General features: G+C 37.3%; 1 protein-coding gene and 1 long non-coding RNA gene across 2 annotated transcripts in view; both read right to left on the reverse strand.

The window, feature by feature from the left end:
* Window positions 1–14045, reverse strand: part of RIT2 (Ras like without CAAX 2) — a 237420-nt gene that overhangs the window by 25582 nt on the left and 197793 nt on the right. The gene's annotated exons all lie outside the window — the stretch shown is intronic.
* LOC137151261 (uncharacterized) lies at window positions 8786–9840 on the reverse strand. Its single transcript, XR_010919223.1, has 2 exons — window positions 9662–9840; window positions 8786–9056 (listed from the first exon to the last, which is right to left on the reverse strand). It is a non-coding gene; the product is annotated as an uncharacterized lncRNA (long non-coding RNA).

Raw genomic sequence — 14045 nt, forward strand, 5'->3', positions numbered from 1 at the left:
AGGACAGAGGGCACACTGCGAAACTGTTCAGAGGCAACAGGTAACTTTTATTAGAAAAGGGAATTTAACTAATATAAAAATGTAAAGCCTGAGATTGCATTTTTATGTTTATTTTCTGTGTAATGTGTGTGTGTGTTTGCTTTTTCTATTTCATCTTTGAATGTATGATTTTTCTATTAAGTAAACGTTTTGTTAATTTAATCTGGTCTCTGGTTTGCAAACTGTGGAGTTTATCCCAAAGTGAACTGATAATTGGGGGAAAGTTTCATTCCTTTGGGGGTGACGAACAAAGAAAGAAGAAAAGTCTGAGTTGCTAGTAGTTAAGAACTTGGGGAGACAGATTTGGGGGGGATAAAGGACTGGAAGTGGTTTTTGAGGTCACCCTGCAAGGAATAATTAGGATGGTGGAAGTCAGGGTTGAGACTTTTATGCTTGTAAGATGGCTAAATGGGTTCAGAGCTCTGAGCCATGGCACAATAGCATTAAGGCATTCAAAGTTTCAATGCAGACAGTGACAGAACTCTTTACTGGTCTGGGTGGTCCCCAAAAGATCACAGGGGGAAGGAAATCCCAGCCTGAAATCTAGATATATAAGATATGCAGGTACAGAAGTAAAATCCAGAACTTTATACAGTTTATATTTGGATAAGTATTGCTTTTCAGGTCTCAAGATAGATGGTAGATTTGAAAACACAATCCCATAGGAGAAGGATCATAAACAACATCCCATTAAACTGCGGTGCCACCAATTTACAGTCTTCAGTATTATTCATAATCTGTACAGAATGTAAAATTGGGAGTGGGCCACTTGTGAAGAGGAAAATTAATCTAGTGTGAACAAAGAGATGGATGGTTTGGGGCTCACAAGGTAAGAAGCAATCTGCCGTTAATCATGTTAATTTATTGCAAAAGTAAGTATTGTATATCTCGGTTCATTTCTGCAGAGATTATCAGGATATGGGGTTCTGACATGTTCCATTTAATTTGTCCATCCAACACAGATAGATGTTTGAGACATACATGGTGAGTAAAACACAGCCATGTTCTGGGTTTACAAGACCACTGAGCATTAAGGAACTCTGTTTTGGGGCCCAGCAATACTACACAGAGCACCAGAGAGGAAAACCAGAATGGAGTCAAATTTAAACTGGCTGTAAAGAGGAAAATATTCAGTATAATGTATTAGAACACAACCAGGCTCTCTGGTAATTTTAAATGGGTATTTTGTAGGGAAATTCCTTTTTTAAGTGGGACAAACTACAGCTCAGATAAAGGGAAGCTAAAACCCAACAAAAATTTTATCCAAAACACAGATTTAATCATTTCACAGGTTCAAAAATATTTTATTACTATTATTTGTAGTTTATATTGTAATAACCTAGAAGCCCCAGTCTTGGATCAGGACCCCCCTATTTTGCTAAATTCTATACAAACACAGAATAAAAATATGCTCCCTGCCCAAAAGAGCTTACATTCCAATGCAATGAGCTATATAATAAAATAATAATAATAATAATAATGATAATGAACTGACAATTATAATTCTTTCTTTATGGCATAAGGCCATAGACATGCATGTTCTCTTACAAAACAAATAAAATGCAGAATGCCTATCCTAATGAATTTGCAAGCTGTGGCCCACTCCTACAAACACGTATGCACAAGAATAATCAGTGATTGGTATCATTGAGATCAACAGTTTCAAAAAAAGGCTGAATACCAGCAGTGAAAATCACAGCTTTCCTTTTCTGTCCTTCAAGTTTGAAACACTGCAGCTAAATTAATGGCTGTCCACCAATTACTGTAATCAGGGCAGGTTCCCAGTACAGACAGAGTCGAGGTATTTCTTGAGTACCTTTCATATTGGTATCTGGGTATTTCTATTGGCATTGAAATAGAAAGTTAATCAAGAAAATGCTATGCTAAGAGAAAATATGACACTGACATTTACAAAGATCTAGGGAACTAGCTTCCCTCCTGTTCTTTTTACTGTTGTTATTTAGTGCAAAATCCTGAGATGATCACTGAAAATTTATTAAATAAGAATATTTTACGTGTTATTGCTTTTTTGCTTAGATAATCCATTTTCATATGTGCATTGCATGAGTAATGTCACCATTTATCCTACTTATGTCAATTTTTAAACCTGTTTTCTTTTATGTATCACTTACGGGCTCACTTACTAAATTCACTCACTCATTTATTTTACATAAATAAGGGATTTGCAAAGCTCAGCCCAGCACCATACAGCACTCTTCCCTAGTTATGCAGCCTTTTCTCTGCATTTGTTATCCAAGGAATGGGGGAACCAGTCTGGATATTATAAAAACAGCTCCAACTCTACACCTCCAAAGTTACATTATTTTATCATTGTTCATTATTAAGTATAAATTAAGTACCCCAGCTGCAAATATAACGATGGATGTAATAACAAATATATCATCAAAATAATTTTAAGAACTGGTTGAAAAATGTATTATATTTTCCAAGAAACATTTCAACAAAAATGAACGTTTTTCATTTTTGTCAAAAAAGAAAAGAAAAGAAAAAAAAACCCACACTTTTTTAACATAGAATCATAGAAGATTAAGGTTGGAAGGGACCTCAGGAGGTCATCTAGTCCAAACCCCTACTCAAAGCAGGACCAACACCAACTAAATCATCCCAGCCAGGGCTTTGTATATATATATATTTCCCCCAGTTTTTCAGCTTCTGGAAAGCCATTCTTCTTTAAAGAAAGAATTAAGATGAAACATTTTTCATCTTATAATTTATTTTCCTTGCTAATGTCTATCTGTTTGTCTTGTACTGACACCAATATCAATAGTATCTAAGTGAGTTCCAGCTGAATTTGATAGCGGTACTCTTACAACTGCTTACCACTCTTACCACTACTCCAACTGCATCCCACTCTCCTGGTTTTTGTCTTGTTACCCTGACTCCCTCTTTTCTTCAGCATAAATATGAAGCTTCTTTTCTCCTCCAAGCCTTCTCCATAATTCAACCACCCTGTATCTTGGCCTTCTTTCCCTCCTGAATCCCATCCTGGTCTCTTCGCTCTCCCAACCACCATGCCTAAGTACCTCTTGCACGTTTTCCATGCACTCCTGACCACAGCCAATCCAATTATTCACTTGAGTTTAATCATCTGATTAATTTAGTCCTTTTTAAAAATTTCTGTTTGTAAACAGATCCGGAATGAAGTCGTGGGTCATCAGTGTTCACCAGATGGAACCATTAACTTTTAAGCTAATGGTTTGTTCCTCAACTGTTTATTTCAGCAATTAGGTATTTGGTAATCATGATGTGTGACCTTAAATGAAATGGGACTAGATTGTGTCCTATCTAAGTGGTGATGTGCAACTGCTCTATCCTAGTGGGAGTTCCAGGATTGAATCATGCCTCAGATGTCTGTTTATGGGGCAGGAAGAAGATGCTTTTTTCAATCCAGTCAGCTCAATCAAGGTGATTAACAATTAACATGATTGGAGAGCCATGTAGACATGTGCCTTTACTGTAAAAAAGTGTGTGTTTTTACATTGAGATAACTAATTCAAAATGGCTATCTCAATATAAAATTCTAGTGGCAATGAGGAACAGGTACTTATTATTTCAGTGTTACACTGTTATTTCAGTGTTACACTGAAGCTAGCTGAGATCAGCATTATAACCCCACCTGCAGTTGACATCACTTAGCTAAACTACAGTGCCTTCTCTCCACTAATATTTTACAGAGAGAGCTCTCTCTAGTTAACAATCCTGATGTGAAAACACACCTTTTTGCAGTGAAGACAAAGTCACAGTTCAATACCTTCAAAGTCACATGAGCTGGTCATGATACCTAGTCTACCACGTGATCAGCTAACATGACTGAAAAGATATTAGACTGTGTCTACTTGGGCATTAAGCAGCCTTTCCAATTAATTTAAGATATTCTGATTGCGTTATGATTGAATAAAGCACCTTTTTTCCCCTTGAATGTATTTTTCTGTACATCTACACAATTAATAGTGTCAAATTTCTCTACTATTTCTTTTCTCTCCCTTCTCCTGGAAGGATTTATCAAAGTGGAAGGACATGCTAAAAAATACAATCTTCTTTTAATGGAATATTTTTAAATAAAATTTTAAAATCAATGCTTTCATTCTGAAGATCATTTATAGCATTATATTATTGCCCCATTAACAGTTGTCACCATGAGCAGCTGAAGCAGTGTGGTTGCAATACACTCAAGACATGTATTAATTGCCCTAGAAAGCATATTCTGTTTTGTGTTATTGCTTAAATTAAATGTAGTTACCATGACAACTTTTGAATCACATAAAGCCATGGTGGATTCAGCAGCACTAAATTTTCTGCATCACTTACAGAAATGTTAATGGGTAAAATGTACATTGCTTAGGAGTTGCAGTGGTTTATGGTAGAAACAAAAATGAGTATTTTCATGCATTGATTCAGCAGTGCTAATTATTAGAAGGAAACAATTCTGATCAATGTGTTTTCTTTTGTGTGGCTGCTGTTGAAAACTTGATACTTTTCATGATATTAATACATTTCTGACATATGGTGCAGAATAGGATGGATATAATGGGCAGTTCACCATTAGTAGTCAGAACTCCAATCATACACCCACAGAACTCATGGTGGGGAGTTGCTAATGCCAACTGTCACCAATAGAAGTTGTTCATCAATTGCTGTGCAGTGGCTATATTAAGTTCATCTTCTGACATTATGATTTAATATAAAAACTACATTAAAATAATGTTATTAAGGTTGCAAAATAGAGGAAATGCCAGAATTAAGATTGCCTACCCAACCTTATTTCAACCCCCGTTTGCATGTACATATCATACAGTTCTTAATTACACAAACACATATTTTTGTGTGTATGAATCTATAAACACACAGAGAGATGTACACACCCCCATATATCTCAGCTGGAAGATAAGAAATTAGATCTGATCTTGACCATAAGTGAGTTTTAGCAGAACTACTATGTACAGGACAAAAATGTGAATGATGCTAAAGAAAAGATTTTAAGTGGCTTGACCTTTAGTGAAATGGTAAGGGGCACAAGGGTAACAGGTTTATCATATGTGGACGATAAGTGAATATGTTCCCTGTGGATACGTACTCCCAGGAAAGCACTTAAGTCCATAAGTATTCAGATCAGCACTTTTTCATATGCTTAACTTTAAATATAAGTGTGCTACAATACCTGGAATTGAAGCATGCCATTCTGAATAGGGATGATCTCATGAATTGAGGCCCTAATAACCTTCTGGCACCTATGGATGCTGATGCACTAAGGACAAGTAATAACACAGGAGTCAGAAAATCTTGAGAGTTTTAGCAGGACATCCTGCTAATTGCCTAGTTTGGGGTAATGGTGGTGGTGTTTAGGTTGTCCCCTAATCATCCACATATTAAAGAAGACACCTGTAGGTAGAAAGATCATTTGGGCATGGGGATCTGGGGTGAATTAGCCTTCCCACATCTTTATTTTCACTGGATGAAATTCACCACTGTACACATCCCTGGCATTATGTAAACATGTTAAATAATAACAAACATTTTACATGAGTACTTCCTTATTTTCCACGTCACAATTAGTCTTGTGAAAAGTACTTAGTAGAACAATCAAATGTGTCCTGCGGGTAAAAAACAGATTTTAGCTTTTCAATATTATCAGGTTTCTCTGATGAACTTCTAAAGTAATCTAGGAGAGACATGTTCATTAGAGTCTCATTACTTGGCTGGGTAATTGCTGTTCATATCAGCAACACAAATCACAGGCAAAGCTTATTAAACTAACCTTTTAAATATCTCACACGGACAGACTTTATTATACAGTATCTGTAACTAACTCATGCAAATAGTATCAGAGAAATTACTGAATTTAAAAGCCTAGTTAGATTTTTTAGTTCCCTCTGTTTCTATATACAAGATTTTTCTCTGCCATCTGTTTCTGAGTGTCTTCTTCAGTTCAGTGTCTAGTGATTCAAGAGATGGTCTTTCCTTCCTTTCCCATGGAAAATAATTTTATAGCCTAATAGACTTTATTAGGAACTTTATTCTTCCTATTCAGTCTCTATATTTTTTGTTCAGTTTCATCCTATCACTCATTTACTCTTTTTATCCTTATCCATCTATCTACTATACTGAGGCCATCACTATAGAATTTGAACAGTTATCCTTGGAATCACCTAATCAATTCTTCTTCTTCCTTATATCCTTAAAAAATGCATAAGTGGTCATCATGGTTTTGATATACAAAGCCCACAAGATGTGTTTAGCTTTAAGCATCTGTTCAAGTCCATCCCTACTCAGCAAATCACTTAAGCAGGTGCTTAACTTTAAGATCACCATGTGACTTTTTAACACAGTTATCAATATAGTCCTGAGGTTTTCTACCCAAAGCTTTTATGGCTTCAGCAGGAATTTAGGAACTTAAATCCAACAAATGTATAACAAAGACCACATACAGAGAACTTCGGAGGAACCTTTTTCCCCAATGGAATTTCTTACTGTGTGATGGCTACATTTCTAGACACAGTAATGACTTTGGAGTCACACTTATAAATATGCCACTGTTGGACAGCATTTTAATCAATGATGTACAGTCAATGACATACCAAAATGATGTGGAAGGAGAAATTTCGGTAAATAATTGATGAATGTTACCATGACAAGGGCAGAGTTATATTTCTAAGGATGTTAAAGTTAACAAAGCAAAATTGCAGGGCTAATTTTTGAGCGTGGACATCCTGTTTCCTAGAAATTCCCTCGGGTATTGTGGAAACATACAGAAAGGTACAGTCACTTGAAGCTCGACTCATACTATAATTTTAAAAAGGGGGAAAGTAGTTGTTTGAATCTCATTGGCACTTTAATGCCATTTTAAAGCCAATGAAATAATAGATACAATTCCTGATTTCAGGATAAAAAATGTGCATTGCAGTATGGCTATTATGAGTTTAGCAACAGAACTTTGCTAATATATTATTACCATCTCTGATACACAGCTATAAAAGACAATCATTTGAGATTTTCTTTGTCCACATAACATACTTTATTTCTTCTTGGCAAACAACATATGAGACTAACATTCCAGTTCAATTCCTCTAATTTGCCAATTCAATCCTTATTTTTTTTGAAAAAAAAAAAAGTTTAAGTTAATAACACCACCACCAACATTAATAATAATAGGACTGAAATCTGAGAGAGTAGAATATAAGTAAGGCCCTCCATAATGTGGCCCAAGATAATAATAAATTAACAGATAAAAGCTTTCTGTAGCCTTTGAGTTATGGTTGTTTTCCATCTAACTATCTATGTACTTTTATTATCATATGATCACAGAGTATGATCACCTATTAGGTATGCTGCTATGTATTTATACCAAGGGATATTACAGTTTTAAAAAAACCCATCTACAATAATGGAAATTAGTAGATTAAGTCACTGTTCATACAGTTTATATGTGCAAGTGCAGGTGTTAAATATCATATTTCATATTATCCAAACAATCTTAACTAATCCACTCACTGCCCAGTTGCAACCTATAACTCAGTAATCCTCTTTCATTAGGGCATCCTACAGACCTCTCAACCATACTGCATTTTATAGTATGGTCTGCGTTGCTGCAGAATTAGTCTCCTTATCCTGCTTTGTCCCCAACACAGGCAGCTCTCCATTGAGAGGGAGTCACTAGCTGGTGGGGTGGAAACAAAAAAGAAGAGAATTTCCTCTATCATCTCTTGGCCCTCTGCTCCCTTCTTCCCCTCTTCTCCCAAGAGGAGAGAAGCCTCTAACAGAACGAGTCCAGCTGGCCGGGAGCTGATGGTTAATTTTGGTTGGGTGGTAGAAGGAAGGGAGGAATTCGGATGATACATTTTTCAATGGAAGTGTAGGAACAGGAAGAAGTGGGTCTATGGAGAATCCAGCACCTCAGCACCTGCTCTGCTCCCTCCTTTTCTCCCGCCTGCTCCTCTCCACTCACCCCCAGTCTCCTGTGAAAAATATCTGAATCCCAGCTTCTTCCTCCCAAATATCTTTAGTTATTAATATCGATTAACAGGCTGTTTCTTCTTTAAAGAAATAATTAAGATGAAACAGGCTGTTTCTTTCCAAAAATCAAGAGAGGCATGTATAATTTACAGACAAAGAAAAATCAAACAACAAAGCCAAGGAGCACCATGTTAATTTTCTGAAGGAATGCAAAGCAGAACAAATAGCAATGGGTTCAAATCTTCATGCCAGATCCATCACTCCACTCCCCCTCAAAGCTCAGATGCAGAACCAAACTTTGACAATCAGGCCCATCTCTAATGGGAAAAGGCCCTAAAGGTACCATTTAATGATCTGTGGCAAAGGGGAACTGAATTCTCTACTGCACCACACTAGATTTGCTGGGGGAACATGTGGCAAGGGAATTTCATTTGAGTAACTTCTGTGGTTCTTACTATAGAAGACAACCTGGCTATATAATGAAACAAATTATTTGGAAGTAATTGTTGAGTAAATGGATACTAACATTCACAATCCATGGTATTTTCCAACAATTATTTGACCAGCTCTAGCAGTTACCTTGCATAGCCCTTAATTAAAATTTAAAAAGTGAGTGTAAGAGCGAGAGAGAAAATTGAAACCAAAAGCTGACTCTGAGCCATATTTGACGAGATACTGCTGGTACCATCTGCTAATACTGCCCACAGGAACCAGGAAACTACAGAATTTGCTTTATGTGAGGGATTTACCTGCTTTTTAGGAAAGATTAAGATGGGCCAGTTGCAGGAGTGTAAGATTAGCACCCACTTAACTTGGCTTCTAGCTGAGTGTGGGGATAGCACCCAAGGATTCAGAACTCTATTCAAAAGTGTAGATGCTTTATATGAACCACACAAGTCTTGTTAGTCTGCAAAACGAGATAAGAATCCTAATAAGGGCACAGGCTTTCTTCTGAGATTTCCAGCTGTGCCACTAATGATCCTGACCCAGAATACCCAGAGAGCAGCTTTTCTTGCAGTACTACTGCTTCTTCACTGGCCAACAACCTGAAGCAAAAAAAAAATAAAATAAAAAAGTATCCGAACATTTCAGAGCTTCATTAAAGGTGAAGTCCATGTTTAGTTAAAATGGAGAAGGTAGGGTCAGTATTATTTCAAATCAAATTTTTCATATCAGTGTAATATACAGATCCTAATATTGAACTGAATAAAGCAATGGAAAGAGAAACTAACGGCACTCTTTTGATAGACTACAATGAGGTAGAGACTTAAAAAAAAATCCCCATAGCTCTATGTTGTCTGCCATATGAAAAATGTCATAACGTTGAGGATCAAGGATTTAGATGTGGAATATACTGCAGGCTGCAGATGGAATAGTGATATGCTAGGAAGGGACACAAAGCATCTTAGAATGATCTTGGAACACATCAAAACACTGGGCTAAACAGGATAAACAGAATGAAAACAGCTCTAGCCATAGCTGTCAAATGAGTAGGAGAAGTGATTAGAACACAGACTTGAGTAGAATTTTACTTAAACTATGAGATCAACCAAGGGAAAAAAAAGATTCAATCTACATATCTAAGATTAAACCCTGAGTCACATAAAACCCTGCTGAAATCAGTGGGAAATTTTCCTGCTTAAGAACTTACACAAAAGGCACTGCAAGATTTGTCTGTATCAGTATGTGGAAAAAGAGGCTTTACCAAGAAGGTAAAGCAAACAATTAAACCCCAATACACCTAAATACTACTACAGCCCTCAGTACTAATGGTCATTATCTGCCAATGACACTGTTTGAGACCAGTGTCAGAGTTCTAGCTAAACACCATTAGCAACTATACCAAAAAACCTCCCCCATTAGATCTCAGCAGTAAATTCAAGATAAACTGAAAGCCTGGCTTTTATATCCACAGCAAGCCAATCAGCACCTGGTGCCTGGCTTTCAGTTAGATATACAATCATCTTAATCCCACACCTGCATCCACTCATTGGGGGGGAAGGGGGGGGTGGTGGGGTGGTAATATTACTGTTTAATCTTACTGCTCTGTCCCTTTTCTTACAGAGACAGGAATTCAGGCCTATTTTACCCTGTTTAAGCCTATTTTTCCTCAAAACTAAAATGCCGATGGGAGCCCTAGGTAGTCACTCTTCTCAGAGAACAGATAAAATGCATAGTAGGACTAAAACATTACCTTTCAACTTTTCTAGTGCACTTTACACAGAGTAGTTTGGAGAGCTGAGATCTGGGGAAACTGACTAGTAGCTGTTTATAGCAGCAAAGGCAGAGGAGCTCACTGGAACTGAGTTATAGAACAGTTTTCCCCAAGAAAAAGTGAGTAAGATCACCTAAGGTTTCTTTCTTGAAAAAAATGACAAATTATGCAAATGTTAATATCTATTGAGCAGATTTACTAAATAAGTAACCTTTTAGGATTGGAGCCTTGCTGTTGTTTCATATGATTTACATACGAATGAGTCTTTGAGTTCTAAATTATTTCCTATAGAGCCAGACACAAGGCTTCTGTTGAACAAGAAATGACTCTCGGAAATGAAACTATTTACCACACTAATTACTAACATTATGATACCTTAGTCTAGATTGTGTTAATTGGGGGAAATTGTAACCTGGAATTCTATTCTTTGGGCTGAAGTTCTAATTTTAATGGTGGCTGCAAGATTCTTATTCCTTTTACTTCTCAGCCTTTTCTAAAAGATACATAAAATTATATGACAATCTAAGCATTAAGCAGGATAGATAATAACTGACATTTCAGCTCTGCTAATACATAGTTATAAATCAGATAATTTTATATCTCTGCAGATTTATTAATCTGAAAAATCCATTTGAAGCAGTGGGATTTTAATAATGATATTCATATTAAATTACTCTCCAAGGCTAACCCCTAGCTCAAGCTATGTTAAATCTTTTAATTTTTTTTTTATTAGAGAGAAAGGCACATGATAGGAAAAAAAACCCCTAAGAATACCAAATCTATCATGCACTTAATTCTAACAAGTTATGTCTATGCAGAATATAGCCATTTCCAAGGGAAAGTTACACCATTGCTTTTACAAGCTGTCTCTGCTATTCTAAGCTCATCCGATTTTGGCATGAATATTTCATAGCATGCTTTGCAAATTCCAGGTGTGAAATACTGGCCCAACTGAAGTCAATGGGAGATTTGCCATTGAGTTGAATGGGTCCAGGATTTCACTCCAGGAGTTTAATGTTGCATACCTTATTGTTTTGAGTTTACATATAGCCATGAGCAAGGGGTGATATATGAGTTGCTTCAAGCCAGGAGTAACCCAGGGAGACACTGACACCTGTAAATCATAATTCCCCCATCTCCTCCTCCTTTCCAAAGGGTAATAATTTGCTGCTAGCCTACACCAACATTAATCCCCCCTCCTTGCACCTCACACTCAGCCACTTTGTACTGTGATAGGGTAATTAGAGACAAGTTAGGCACCCTTTCCCTGAACATTCCCCATGCTTACTCCATCTCCCTGCTCTGGGAAAGAAATAAGCAGCTGGATAGCCCTGCTTATTTCTAGGCAAAATTCCAAGTAGCCTGTATAGGGATCTAAAGGAAGTTGCTACTAACGCTTATCCTCCTTTTGGAGTGTACTACAAGTCACAGTTAGGGCTGGTTGAAAAATTCCTGTTGAAAGTGTTTTTCAATAAATAATTGGGGTTTTGACTAAGTGATTTATTTTTTTATTTTTTTTTTTGCAATAAGTGTTTGCTTTCCATGGAAAATTTTAATTTTGGCAGAAAAAATGAAAGCCTGAAAACTGAAACTTTTTTTTTTTATTTTCAGCTGAAAACTGAAATATCATGTTTCTGAAATCTAGCTGTAGTGCCTCACAGGAGTTTTAGCATGGGAGACTCATGCTCCCCAATTCCTTTGTGGGTTGTGATATACAGCCAGGCTACATCTCTTATGCTGCACCATAGCCATTCAGCTGCTATGATGTGCAGTCTCTCCTCACAAAGACAGGAGACCCTTGTGCATTCTGGGAAATGTAGTCCCTATAGAGGAGAATGGGAGCATGAACACCCAAACTGCAACTCTACGAGGCATCCTGGTTGCATTTCAGAATCAAAATATTTTTCTTTTCAGCCAAAATATTTCAGGCTTCCATTGTTTGCCGAAAATCAAAATTTTCTTCAGAAAATTTCTCTGAAAAACTACTTTTTGATAGTTTTTGTTGAAATTTTCTATAGAAAAAAAAATTCTGACCAGCTCTAGTCAGTCTAGCCCTAAGAAATTAATTCACATTTTAACTGCATTTTTCCTTATGCAAATGTAATGCTCATAAAAACTGCCAGAATGACAACTCCAGGGATGAAGTCCTCTTTTCACAGGTAAAATATGGTGAATGATACCACAATCTTCCTCCCACTTCCACTCTAATGTGATTCTTGGATCAACCACCCCAAGAGCTGAGAGAGTCGTTCAGTCTCCATAGCCATTTACTCTTTGGCCCCTCTGCCAAGACTGACAGAAGGATATGAATCAATGCCAATTGAAGTGGTAGCTATGCTGATACAGCCATGGACATTGGATTGAAGTATAAAAATAATTTCATATAGGCCACTGAACAGTCATCAAATGGTAACTATTTTGGGGGGCCTGCCCATCTCCCACTGAAGTTAATGGAAGTCTTTTTTCTGTGAAAGCAAGAGTCTTGAGGCAAACATAAGAAAAGGTGGTGCATTCGGCTGAGAGGTAAAGCTACTGTTATTGGGTAGTGGCAGTGAATACATCCAAAAGGTCCAATGAATCATTATATTCACTACCTGGAGATGAATAATGTATTGTTGGGTGTAGTGTTCCCAAAAGGCCAGTCCTCATAAACTTCACATCTATAAACATTCACTAAAACTAGGGCTGCCAAAGTTTTTCAATGTGTTTTTGTACTGCACTGGAACAAAACTGAGACCTTTTAAAAAATTTAGTGAAAAAGCATGAGCGAGAGAGAGAGTCCAGAACAGCGAATAGCCCAATGGTTAGGGTACTCACCTGGGAAAATGCCAGTTTGTTGGTGAAACTGATTGGTTTTGATGAAAATGTTTCTTAGATCCAAGATGGAATTTCTGGTCAAAACCAAAGAGAGCTGGGATGTTGGAGATCGAGCTTCAAGTCCCTGGTTGGACACCACCATCTGTATCTTTAGATGCCTAAATACTTTTGAAATTTGGGCCCTTAGGATCCTCTTCGGTTAACTTTTGAAGATGGGATGTGATGTGGCCATGAGAGAGGCTACTGCGGTCCTTGTATGCATCAGATGAGGTATTTCCAGTAGAAATAAGGATGTGTTAGTACTGTTATACAAGGTCCTGGTGAGACCTCATCTAGAATACTGTGCGCAGTTCTGGTCCCCCATGTTTAAGAAAGATAAATTCAAACTGGAACAGGTTCAGAGATGGCCTACTAGGATGATCCGTGGAATGGAAAACCTGCCTTAAGTTTAGTGCCAATGTTGACACAAGAACTAATGGATATAAACTGGCCATCAGGAAGTTTAGACTTGAAATTAAATGCAGGTTTCTAACCATCAGAGGAGTGAAGTTCTGGAATAGCCTTCCAAGGGGAGCAGTAGGTGCAAAACAAAAAACAAAAAAACCCTAGCTTGTTTCAAAACTGAACTTGATAAATTTATGGAGGGGATGGTATGATGGGACAGCCTACTTTGGCAATTGACTGATCTTTGACTACTGATGGTAGATGTGCCAATGGCCTGTGATGGGACATTTGATGCGGTGGGTTCTGAGTTATTACAGAGAATTCTTTCTTGGGTGTCTGGCTGCTCAGGGTTTAACTCATCGCCATATTTGAGTGGGTGGGTGAGGTTCTGTGGCCTGCATTGTGCAGAATGTCAGACTTGATCTTATTGGTCGCTTCTGACCTTAGAGTCTATGAGTTTGAGATGTTCGTACACATTTTACCCATGATTATTTAAGATATAGTTATGTAACTCACCACTGAGTCTCTTTGCATTGATAGAAGGCGCTGTCAGCTCGGT

The sequence above is a fragment of the Emydura macquarii genome, unplaced genomic scaffold (genome assembly GCF_026122565.2).
Source record: "Emydura macquarii macquarii isolate MOO-44397 ecotype Brisbane River unplaced genomic scaffold, CSIRO-AGI_Emac_v2 contig_1045, whole genome shotgun sequence".
In the NCBI taxonomy this organism is placed as follows: domain Eukaryota; kingdom Metazoa; phylum Chordata; order Testudines; family Chelidae; genus Emydura; species Emydura macquarii.